The 13,149-nt window shown below is 49.5% G+C and overlaps 1 protein-coding gene across 3 annotated transcripts in view; it reads right to left on the reverse strand.

Annotated features, from left to right (window-relative positions):
* The window catches only part of LOC135216966 (E3 ubiquitin-protein ligase synoviolin-like), a 313,218-nt gene that overhangs the window by 46,238 nt on the left and 253,831 nt on the right, over positions 1-13,149 (reverse strand). The gene's annotated exons all lie outside the window — the stretch shown is intronic.

Consider the following 13,149-nt stretch of genomic DNA (forward strand, 5'->3'; position numbering starts at 1 on the left):
CTGGCGGTGGGGAGTAGCGCTGTCCTTCAATCCCTCTGCTAATCGGGGTGAACAATGAACAATTGTACACCTCCGAATACCAGATATTTTGAGGACAACGCGATTCCGCAAAAATCATTCGGCATTATCGGGAATACGAATTCACAAGAGATTAGTACAGAATTCTGTTACCGTGCGGTAAACGAAAGATGATAGTCGAATAGATATCGTTTTAAAATTCTCTCAATACTTCGAAGACTGAATACTAGCGTTTCACAGCAGTAGATGGTCATTCATGTATGCGAGAACCCCGTTAATCAGAGACTTAAGTCCGTGATTGTTTGGGCAGAGATACGGTTGTTATTCAATCAAAGCAGGTGAGAAAGACATAAACACCGTCTATCTCAAAGCGGCAGCTTGATAATGAAATGCCATCGCAATTCAATACGCAGTAGCTGTCTCTGAACATCGTCATCCTGAGTTGCCAAGTAATCCTTTCCACTAAGGAATGCGTTCGGCTAGAAACACCGAGCAAAAAAGATATGCCCGAGCAATTATATTTAAGCGAAACGAATTTCGTAAAGATAAAGCTTAAATGGTGTTGTTTGTGACAACCCATAAGTATAATAAAATTGAAACTGAAAACTCCCTGGGAGGTTGCAGGCAACCCGTTGCAGTTTCAATTAGAATACTTTTCGTCTAAGTCCATCCGTAAGAATAACCAGGGTATGCGCCTACCCCTCGGGACTCATTTAACTGCTTAGTCAGAATCATGTCGCAAGGTTTAATATACGTAGTATATTTGTAGGATTCTGAAACAACGATCTCCATCCTAAATGCTTCCTTCAAGAAAACAAAATAAGGATTGGATATCGACCCACCTTCGTTCTTCTATTAAAGGGAGTGAAGAGAATCTTCCCTCTAAGGAAAGCTTCAATGGTGAACAGAATACTAAGACGATTAGTTCCAGCCAAACTGGATTTTCCGTCCGTTCTTCTCTTTCCAGTTTGGTCGCCTAACTGTGAGATAGTCTTCTTTCAGCCAGTCTTCTTCACTAATGCTAGAATTCCGATTTCAGCCATAGGCTAGGTTCCGGATTATCGTGTACATATCGGGATTCTCGTCTCGCTCCCTTTGGACGCGTGGTCTCGCCTAATGTTTGGAGATCGTAAGAAACTCCTAACACTCTGAAGCGCTAGAAATTCGTAAGAATTCTAAGCATCTGCGAAACCCCCACCGAATTCGTCAACGGATATCGGCTGGTGGTCCTCGTAGATTCCCGTAGAAATCGAGATGGGGCAGAATCCCCCTCAACGACCGGGTCTTACGTCAAGGTAGGAACCCGAAGGTCCCCCCTGGTAGCCGGCAGTCCCCAACGTGGGATCCTAACAGAGAAATCTCTGTAGGATCCTTCCCCTTTCCTCGTAGCCGTAAGGAGAGAGGGAATGGGGGGATTGGATAAGCGCTCGCCCTTCCCATGGAACTAGACAGTTGGGAGAAGAGTAGGAGCAGCCATCGCCTTGCGGCGATGGCCTCTCAAGTCTGGGAAAACGTATCGTCAGGAGAAAAACGTTTTTCCCAGGAGGGTTTACGAACTCTCACTGTAGGTGAGGGTCTGCCGCCACTGTGAACGTCCGTCTGGGTGGGGCTGATCGACACCTGAACTAGGAGAGAGGCCGATACCGTCCTCCGACTCATTCCAGTCCTCGTCGAGGTCAACCTCTCAGGAGGACCGAAGGAGTATTTAAATACGGTGTCCGAAGACACGTAGGAAACGCCGCTGTCGCAGTAGAGGAGGTGGGAGTATCTTGATCGACCGCTCAGAACTGAGAGAGCCTTCTTGTCCTGAACGATAGTACTCTGGTTCAGACAGTAATCGGCAAGCCTCCGATCGCGGCCATACCCACCGTCGGTTTTGGTTCCCTCTCGGGCCCCAAAACGACTCGAGCGAGACTGGGCTCTGCTGGTGGAGTCGGCGATCCTTCCCCCGGTCCGGGTGCTGACGAATCAGTGGCAATAACCTGGGTAAAGTTACTCTGAATCTCGGAGTTACAGCGTCTTGAGGAGTAGGACGTCCAGTTCCCAACAAGAGCAGCTCCCAGGACCCTCCTCCTCCAGAAGAAGGCCCAGCAACAGATCCCTGAGACGGGGGTTGCCTCCAATCCTTGCGCGTGAGAACGTTCCTGGTTGGTCCTAAGACCAACCTGCACGTGCGCGGCGTCGTGACGGGATTCGTGAGCGCGCATCTCTCACGATCACTCCTATATACCTTCGCTCTTCCTGTCGTATGCCGAGGAAGTTGAAGGTATCGGAGAGACAGAACTGACTGCTACCCCCCTTCTCCCCCTGAACGTCGCCTCCAATCACTTGCGCGTACGTCCTGGTTGGTCCTAAGACCATACGTGGCACGTGCGGTCGTCGTGACGGGATCGTGATGCGGCGCCCTCTCCGATCACTCCTAGCTACCCCTACCTCGCTCTTCCCGGGGTAGCCCGGAATTTGAAGGTAGTGGAGAGACAGACCTGACGCTCCCCCCCCGCTCGCTGGCAGGACCATCGTGAGTGGGTGGCTGCAGCCGATCACCAACTCCGCGGTGGGGATCGATCTGGCCTGCCTGGCCGTGCCGCTCTACCTGTAGCGAGCGGCTCTACTGAGCCGTCGACTCCCGGTCCCGTGCGTCAGAGACGGCTGCTGCTGGTCCCTATCCGCCCGGTCCCCCTGTGGGAGCGGCGGTCAGGTGACCTGCAGCGCTCGCTTTCCGCCGTGAGGGACCGGTGAGCGTCCTCTGGCGTCACGTCAAACCGCTGGTACCAGCCGAGGCTGGTAACCGTTCTGTCGAGGGGACCTGGGGGGACCTCTTCCCATCCTCAACCCGTGGCCGGTCCAGAGACCGTCACGTCCACCCGGGTACAGCTGGTTCCGCTTGCGAGAGCGGCCGCTGCCTGGCAAGTCCACCTGAGCGGCTCTCGACAGTCTTCTGCTCCGTGCCTCGGCATGAGCCTGAGGCTAACGTCATGCTCTTAACTTTGCTGCACGGTCCCCGAAGGGGATCGTAAACTGGAACTGTTCTCACGCGGACACGAGAAACCGAGCCGTTAAACCCTGGGCTAGCAATCAGAGCTGCCAATACCACGAGGGTGGTACCAGAGTTAGCCAGCACACCCTTGGTCCCCGTCCTTCTTCTTCTTCTCAGAAGGGAGAACGGGCCCCCGTTCCCGAAGTAAAGGAGGACCATCAGCAAGAACCCCCCGTCACACCGAATGTGACGAGCCCTTCGAAGTTCCCGAATGAGTTTCTTAGGGGGAATAACAAAACCCCTGTTCCAGCTGGTCGTGCGAGAGCGGCCGCTGGCCTGGCGAGAGTCACCTGATCGTTCTCGCAGACTTCTGCTCCGTGCAGGGTCTTGGCGCCGGCGAACTCTGGCGCCGAAGACTTTGGCTGCACGGTCTCCCGAGGGAGAGCGTACCCCTCCGGGATCTCCCGCGAACGAGAGACCGAGCCGAACCTGTGCGTAAGCGTAATCGCCGCTAGCAACCGGGCGAGGAAGTTACCAGAGCTAACCGACATCCTCTGGTCCCCGTCTTCTCTTCCTTACGGAGGAGACGGGCCCCGCTCCCGAAGGAGCAGAGGACCAGCAGAAGGACCCCCCCCGTCCCACGAGGTGGAACGGCCCTTGAAGTTCCCGAAGGCGACTTCTTAGGGGGGGGAGCAGCCTTCTTCTTCTTTCGGCTTATGGGCCTTAGAAGTCGAAGGGAAGATGGCAGCCAACGACGAAGACGAAGATAGACACCTTCCTCTTCTCGTCAGCTCACGCAGAACAGTCGTCATGTCTCCATCCAGGCCGGAGTCGGGCCTATGCCGAAGCAAACACGGCCCGGCTGCACGCTGTTCCCTGGAAGGACCTGACTGGGGAAGACACACATGGCATGACCAGCATGGACCAGGCGCAGGAACCAGGACGACAGGAACAACAACCGCTCAGGAGCGGCAGGAACAGCGGCAGCGGTAAACACAGAATGCAGCCAAGCCAGTAGCGGGAACCACATCAGCGACAGGTACGGCGGGCCCAGCCATCGCCTCGTAGAATCATCGGCAGCCAGCGTGGTTACTGGCGGCCGGTCCAGTGGCGAGCTGCTAGGACCAGCGTAAGTCCATGGGGCAGGCAACACGAATGAAAACACAGGCGCGGCGGCATACTCCCTCCTCGGACTACGTGCGGCGACCGGCCCTATAAGCGGCCAGTACGGCGTCACCGACACACAATGGGGAGTGTAAGACCAGCGGGGGAGCAGCATAAGGGCCGTGAAGGTTGTAGGTGAGAACCACTCCAAGGTCACCTGCCGCCAGACCTCGCTAGACTCTGCAGCAGATCGGGATCTAGGCACGCCCTGCAGCCGCAGTGGTCCATACCTGTCCAAGTCGTCTCCCCGGCTGTAGCACCTGCGGTAGCACAGAACAGATTAGTAAGAGGGGTTCCCTCACGCACGGGGGGGGAGACATGCCCCACCACCGAACGGAGAGGAAGAACCCCAAAACAAATACAGGAAGCTTGAGCGGGGGGCAGAAAGACGACGAATGAATCGATACCACGGGAGTCGCGGGAGAGCTTTCCGACGACCTTCTGGCAGACCTTCCGCTTCCCCTACCCAAAAAGGAAAAGACCTCCCGCACAGCATTGAATAAGTAGTATGAAAATGAAACGGAATACTGCACTTGCGATTCACTTCTAGAACTTAAAGAGGGAAATCTTCCCGGTAAGAGCGGAAACTTGAATCCATAATTTGATGCTATCATAAATATATTGAAAATGAACAATAATGCACTTTGCTATTTTCACTTCACAGCAATAAATCGTAAGGATTAATTCCGCGGGTAGAGCTAATTGATCCAAAATAACTTTGATTGCAATTAATAATGAAAATGAAAAGAAAACTGCATTGCGAATACCACTTTCATTGCTTCTATTCATACAAAATAGAGGCTCTTGCCGAAGCGCAATCAAGCTTCCCGGCAACGAACGCACAGGGCAATAAAATTCATGAAAAAGATTACTTACATCTTTCAATTACACACTTTCGCCCAAAAACATGCTCGCGCGAGTGCGCCCGCCCTCGGCACCGAGACATAATTCACGGTTTCAATTCCATGAAAGAGCGGAAATCGCCTCTCTACGGCGATAGCTCCATGGTTGATTCATAATTAAGTAATGAATGAAAACAGTGTACTTGCAGGTTCATTTTCAGTCAAACCAAACCATTTATTGAAAACACAATATAATCAAAGCATACGACGATGAAGCGGGGCAGAGAGCGATGACGAACGCGTCCTTCACAACCCGCGGCCTGAAGCAAAAGTGATTCTTCACCTCTCTGTGCGCTCGCAGTACGTCGGACAAGCAGTTTAACTACCGTTCTCCCCTTGTTCGAAAAGCTTATACCGTCCCAGCTGCAGCTAGTTACCTTCCCTCTTGTTAACGGACAGAGGGTTTGTATTGACGTATCGAGAACAATGATATTGTTAGAATACAATAAAGTTTTGTACATACTTACCCGGCAGATATATACTTAGCTATGTCTCTGACGTCCACAGAAATTCTAATTTCGCGGCACACAAGCTGCAGGTAGGGTCAGTGATCTACCCATCACCCCCCTGCCGCTGGGTGGCATAATAGGACCTTTCCCGTTCTTAGAACGCATATTTTCTCTTCCACCTGTCTCCTGAGGGTAGGCTGTGCGGCCCATTCATCGTATATATCTGGCGGGTAAGTATGTACACAACTTTATTGTTTCTAACATATCATTTTTGTACAGGCAACGTCCCCGGCAGATTATACTTAGCTGATTGACACCCCTTGGTGGTGGTAAGAGGAAAAATGTTTACTGAATAGACAATGTCACAACATAACGTTGAGGTAATAAAATAAATAAAACCTTGGTTCCTACTTGTGCAGCAGTAAGATTCCATGGCTAATGCCTAGGAATCTGCTTCGCCTCAGAGCCTCAGCGAGGATGTGACCTAGCTAAGAGTTTCCTTGTGGTATGGTCGATGGGGTCCTTATCCCATTTTACTCGACAGAGGCCTCTTACTGACAATATCCTATGCCTAGTGGCATAATTAGGAGCACAACACCGATCCCGGATCACCTTATCCTAAACGAGGGTTAGTTCTTAAGTTTAAAAGAAGTTATCCCCAACTCCTTTCAAACGACCCAAAGAAGAAACACGACGTTAACTAAATTTACTCACTAAGTTAGGATCAGTATTCGCTCCCTTCCCAGCAATTGTATACCGCAGACCGTATCAACCAAAGAGAGGATCGCTCGTAGGTTATCTTGACATCCTTCGGATATGGGAAGTCAACACAGAGTTGCATCTCCCGTATGTGACAGCTAATATGTCCTTATGACATATTGTTAAGGAAAGAAACAAGAATACAGAAAAGCTCGCACTTCATGCGCTTTAATTCTCAGCTGTTTGAAGGAATCATCAATGCACTTGTCAAGTGCTTAGGAGATCACATTGTCTCAAAGAAGGCCAGGGCATTCTTTGATATAGATCTCTTCTGGGTGAAGCCTGGAGCCTGGCTAGCGCCTCGCGCCTGGCTGGAGCCTTTGCGCCTGAATGGCGCCTAGAAGCCTGGCTGGAGCCTTGCGCCTCGGCTGGCGCCTCCGCCCCTGGCTGGCGCCTCGCGCCTGGCTGGCGCCTGATTGGCTCCTCCCTCCTGGCTAGCGCCTCGCGCCTGGCTGGAGCCTTGCGTCTGGCTGGCGCCTTGCGTCTGGCTGGCGCCTTGCGTCTGGCTGGCGCCTTGCGCCTGGAGCTTGGCAGAAGACTTCATGATTACTGTCTATGAGTCTGCATGCCTCAAGAGTTTCAGCGAGGTAGGGACCTATGACTGACAAACAACCCTTCTGGATCATGTCAATGGGGGCTAGCCCGCTTCACGGCAGAGCTTCTCGGATCGTGCCAATGGGGGCTGACCCACTTACATGGCAGAGCCTTACCTGTATCATATCAATGGGGACTAGCCCTCTTACATGACCAGAGCTTTAGGTTTCTCTTTACTGGAAGGAGCCTTGCGCCTGGATGGATCCTCAATCCTGACTGGAGCCTAGCCTTGAAGGAGCTGGCACCTGGATGGCGCCTGGCTGGCTTCTAGAGCCTGGCTGGCTTCTAGAGCCTGGCTGGCTCCTAGAGCCTGGCTGGCTCCCTAGAGCCTGGCTGGCTCCTAGAGCCTGGCTGGCTCCTAGAGCCTGGCTGGCTCCTAGAGCCTGCAGGCTCCTAGAGCCTGGCTTGGCTCCTCCACACTTGCTGGAGCTTCGAGCTTGGAAGAGTCTAGGCTAGGCTCTGGCGATGTCCACATCGGACACTCTTATATCTGTCCGATTTGTTCGCCTCTGGCGCATTTGCGCCAGGTTGGAGGCCCGCTCCTTCTCAGTATCCGACCATGACAGAGTTCCTTGGAACTGTCCGCCTCTGGCGTTTTTCGCCTGTATTGGCATTTGGCGCCTGGCTGGCGCTACATTGTCCGAGAGTCCTGAACAACCACATAGTTTATCAGGAGACTGGAGAAGGGTGGAAGAAATTCTTCCCCTTTGAGCTTTTGGCCCCTGGCAAGGGGAGGTGATTTTAGTCAGCTACACCAGTAGACGACAGGATATCTAACAATACGAGAGAGAAGAGTCTTCCTCCGAGGAGGATCCTTCGTGAACACTTCTTTTGCTAACGAGATCTCTTCTTACATGTTGATGAGGTTCCTCGTTGCAGAATCTTCCCTATCCTTGACCCGAAGGAAGGGAAGGAGTCTGGAAGTCGAAGGAGAGACTGAGCTGAAATTGGGCGGAACCCTGATTTCTAGCTCTTATTGTATTCTTCTGAATACCTTCTGGGAAGCATTTTGAGCCCTCATCGCACCCTGAAGACTCTGTAGGCAAACGTTTTAAACCATCTCTTCTTCTGTAGATGAAAATAAGTAATACCCTGCCTGGGCAACTAAACTTCTATCTGAAAGCGTTGCGTCAGGAAATAGAGGGATTTAGTTTCTTTTGCCAGACATACTATGCTGGCAAGAACCCATTGCCGAGTCTCCATTGAATCTGATGCGAGATTCCAATGCACAAAAAATTCACTTGTCTTTTCTTGGTCGTTTAGGGCTAAGAGAAACAAAGAATTCCTTCATAAACTTCCTCAAAGAAGTTTGATGAGGAGCAGTTCCATTTTGTCGGAACACGGAATCTGTGGCCACAAAAAAAATTCCTTATTCGAAGTACATGATATCCTACTCTCGTATTGCAGGTATCGTATAGATCCCGAAGATCTTAATCCTCTGTTATCTCTAATTCCCCTTGTAGAGACAGAGTATAGCCTTTTACTGCGTTCTTTGATAACAGATATATACATAGGTGATTCTTCCCTCTGAAAGTGAAGAAAAAAACCTCGCTATGTGTTCTCAGAGGTATCGGAAGAGGGACAGTTTTCCTCATTCCATCTAGCACGATCTGCAGCAATTCTATGTCTTAGCCATGACTATGTCATTTACCTTGAAAAATCATCTCATTCATGTCCACTTCTGGTCAGTCTGCACGTGGAAAGACTCAGAGTGGAGAGGTTTTTCAGGTCTATTTTATAATAGATTCTGATAGAATATCCAGATACTCTTGGAAAAGCCTTACGAAACATGCTGTGAGAGAAGTGACTTCTGTGAATTCCAACCTCTCTAAGGCCAAAATGAGGCATTCATCCTCTCTTCCTTTTGACGCCCATTTATCTTAATATCTGTTAAGAATTTATAACTAGGGGAAAAAAGACTAAAGTTTATTCCCCTTCTTTAAATTAAAGATGTCGTATATTGCTACCTCTCTTTGGTTCGAGGAAAGGAAGCAGTCTATAGGAAGCCTGTTCGTCTTCTACCTTGCGAAGAGATCTATGAAGACTTTCCGCAGGTTCTCAAAACTCTTTTCAATAAATGTTAGACATACGTTAACAGTTATTATCTTCGATCGAGAAGGTTCTCACGGACATGCAAAATCTTGCATCGAACCTTTAAGGATCGTTACGTTCCGTGTCTGTTCCCAAATAGGTTCTCTTTTGTTAACGCGAACAGGGGCGAAAAATGATATTGTTATGTTACAATAAAGTTTCATACATACTTACCTGGCAGATATATACATAGCTAAGACTCCGTCGTCCCCGACAGAAATTCAAATTTCGCGCCACTCGCTACAGGTAGGTCAGGTGATCTACCGGCCTGCCCTGGGTGGCAGGACTAGAACCATCCCCGTTTTCTATCATATTTTCTCTCTTCACCTGTCTCCTGCGGGGAGGCTGGGTGGGCCTTTAATTGTATATATCTGCCAGGTAAGTATGTATGAAACTTTATTGTAACATAACAATATCATTTTCATACAATCAACTTACCTGTCAGATATATACATAGCTGATTGGCACCCTTCGGTGGAGGGTAAGAGACAGCTTCTATATGGAATAGACAGGTAAACAACATATGTTTGTAGGTATAAATAAAACCTTGGTTCCTACCTGATAGGTGTAGACTTCGTGGGGTGTTTGCCCAGTAGTCTGCATCACCTCAAGAAAACTTTAGCGAGATATATGATCTATGGCCAAGAGTTTCTTGTGGTCTGCCGATGGGGTCTTACCCACTTACTCGGCAGAGCCTAAAAGGACTTTGTCAATGGGTGCTGATCCACTTATATGACAATACACCTTATGAAGGAGCACACAACCAATCCCGACCACCTGATCCTAACCATACGTTAGAACTACAGATTGTTAAGAGTTATCCCCGAACTCGTCACAACATCGTAACTCAAAATCACTACGCACACATACATAATTTTCAAAAATTATACTCAACTAATTGGATATGACAAGAATTTTTACTGAACAACATAGACGGCCGCCCGTGCTAGCCTAAGTCCTCTATTGTTAGAAGAGACTCGACCATATCCAAAAAGAAGAAAAGTATAAACATTTAAGGATTGGTGTCTGCTCCCGTACCCAGAATCGTATCCGCTGATACGAAAGGACCTAGAGAAAAACACTTCTCATATGTCACACGCACGTCTTTCAAGTAATGAGATGCAAATACTGAGTTGCATCTCCAAAATGTCGTATCTATTATGTTTTTTAACGACATATTCTTATGAAACAAGAGAGACGTCGCTATAGCTCTAACTTCATGAGCTTCTATTCTCAACAGTTGTAACTGTTCGTCAGGACAGGTCCTTATGAGTGTCTGTAATGACGTTTTCTTACAACGAATGCCAGCGCATTCTTGGACATCAGTCTTGTGGGGTCTTTTACGCGCACCAAAGACCTTGTCTAGAGCCTCCCATTCGATGCTTTCTCTGAAGGTAGAACTTCAGAGCTCTAACAGGGCAGAGAGACCTCTCTGTTTCTCTGCCTACGAGACTTGACATGCCTTTGACTTCGAATGACTTAGGCCAGGGATTCGTAGGATTCTCGTTTTCCGCTAAAACAGGGTCTGAAACGAGCAAATCGCTGAGTCTCCCTTGAATGCTACTTCATCCTGCAGAGCATGCAATTCCCTAATTCTCTTTGCCGTAGCTAAAGATAATAGGAATAGGCATTTTCGGGTAATGTCTCTAAACGATGCCCGATGAGGAGGTTCGAATCTTTCCGATGACAGATACTTTAGAACTACGTCTAGGTTCCAGTTCGGAGGTACTGGTTCCTTATACTTTGAAGTCTCAAAAGACCTTATGAACGATCGTGAGATCTTCATTATCTGCCCGATCTAATCCTCTGTTCCTGAATACAAGCCGAGAGCATACTTCTATATCCCTCTATTGTGGATACGGCTAGATGAGATTTCCTCTCAGGAATAGCCGGAAATCCGCAAATTTCCGTTATAGAGGTAGTGAGGAGGACAACTTCTTGGATCTACACCTCCTTCTAAATACCTTCCACTTCGACTGGTATACTTTCGTAGTGGAGGTTCTGCGTTCTCTCGCGATCGCGCTTGCTACTTCGCGAGAAAGCCTCTCGCTCTGACAAGTCTTTCGATAGTCGAAAGGCAGTCAGAGCGAGAGCGGAGAGGTTTGATGGTTGTATGAGAAGATCCGTCCTTCCGGGTAGGGATCTTGGAAAGTCTACGCTTCACTCTACCACCTCCTTTGAACCATTCCTGGGCCGGCCAAAAGGTGGCTATTAACGTCATCCTCGTCTCCTTTGACGCCACAAACTTTTCATTACTAACCCCGGATTTTGAATGGGGGGAGATAGCATAAACGTCTCTCGAGACCAATTTAGCAGGAAGGCATCTACCATAAGTGCTCTGGGAGGGTCTTCCACGACCGAGCAAAACACTGTGAGCCTTTTTTTTTTTTTTTGAAATAAATGTTGCGAAGAACTCCACCTGAGGAGTTCCCCACAGAGACCAGAGATCGAGACACACTTCCTCGTGTAAAGTCCATTCTGTATGAAGGACCTGGTTCCTCCTGCTGAGCCTGTCCGCCCTCACATTCCTTTCTCCCTGTAAGAACCTTGTCATCAGGGAGATGTTACTGTGATACGTCCAAAGTATAGGTCTCTCGTGAGCTCGTAAAGGAACGAGGAGTGCGTCCCTCCCTGTTTCCGAATGTAGGCAAGAGGGGGTGGTGTTGGGCGTCAACTCGTCCCCGTACTCCTCAAGAAGAAGGTTAGTCAATCCCTTCTAGTTAGACAAACCTTCTCTTCCACTATATTCGTTATCCGAGTTTTCCTCTAACTCGGGATCTAAAAGCGTCTCCGCTCTCCTTTCCGAACATTCTTCTTCTTGCGGAAACAAACTCCTAACAGGAGAGGGGCTAAGGAATGATAATCCTTCCTCTTTCCCGCTCTAATATTCTTGGAAGGCGTCATAAGCTTCGCTTCTCTAGAATTTTAGAAGACTCTTCATGCTTACATGACGCTTCCCGTTTGCCAAGCGTCACGGATGACGTCTTTTGCTGACGTCTCGATGACGCTTCGCGCTTGGAAGATGCTCAGCTCTCCAAAAGGCGTCCTCCTTGGCGTCATAATATTGGACGGAGCGTCATGTCTATGCTCCGTTTCCAATGACGCTTCGCTTCTAAAAGACGTCTTACTTCTCTCTGGCGTTACGAAACTCTCGTAAGCACCTGTTCTCTCTCTCGCACTAGACGCTTCTGTAAGACGTTTAGCCGTTTCCTTCCCGTCTGTATGACGCTTGTCGTTGAACAGGTAAGAGAGGACGAGACTTCTTAATTGAAGCGACACGTCCTTCCGACGTTGCGTTCGAGATGACAGTTGCTCTTGAAACTGCTATAATGATTCTCTTGACGCTTCTCCCACGTCCAGTGCATGACGTCTTTCGTCATCTCGGTGGGAAAAAAGGAAAGGGTACTTCCCCGTACACTTCAGGTGACGCTGACGCCCCCTTCGCTTTCTTGCTAGAAGACGGAGAGTCATCTGAGAAACTCTCCGGACTAGAATCCCTGTCAGGCGTCATATGGCGCTTCAGCGGTTTCGACAAGTTCGATTCCCTCCACCCTCGTTTAGGTGAGGAGAGGGAGAGGACGAGAAACACTCGCGAAGGACGCTTTCTATAGTGCCCCTTGAGCCGCCTGCAACGAAGCAGAGCTAGCTTAAGGAACTCTGACTGTTGGGGATTCCCCACAACCTCCTAAGGCTTTTCGACTTTCCTTTCTCCTCTGTGTTCGTGAGCTTGGAAGAGGTCTAGGCTTGGGAGTGTCGCAGGAGCCTGGCACCTACTGGTGCTTGGAGGAGAAATGTTTCATTTTCCCTTTTTAAAGGGACGAAAGGCGGACCTACCTCTCTCTCTGGAGCCTTCCTTCTTGCGGGAGGTCTGGAGATCGGACCACCTCGAAAGGGCTGCGTGAAAGTGCTAGGTCCTTTCTTGTCCGATACTAAAGCAGGTTTCTTCTTCCTAGCTGACTGCGTCAGAAGATCCTGCGTCGCCTTCTCAGTTAAAGAGTGAGCCACGTCCTTCACTAACTTAGAAGGGAACAAATAGTTCGAAAGAGGTGCATATAGTAGAGCTGCCCTCTGCGCATGCGAGACTGCCTTTGTTAAGAAGGCGCCCTACACTGTCCTTTTCTTCAAAAGACCTGCTCCAAATAATGCAGAGACTTCCAAAGATCCATCTTGTATGCTTTGTCGATGCACGACAAAA

This window comes from Macrobrachium nipponense, chromosome 7, assembly GCF_015104395.2.
Source record: "Macrobrachium nipponense isolate FS-2020 chromosome 7, ASM1510439v2, whole genome shotgun sequence".
Lineage (NCBI taxonomy): Eukaryota > Metazoa > Arthropoda > Malacostraca > Decapoda > Palaemonidae > Macrobrachium > Macrobrachium nipponense.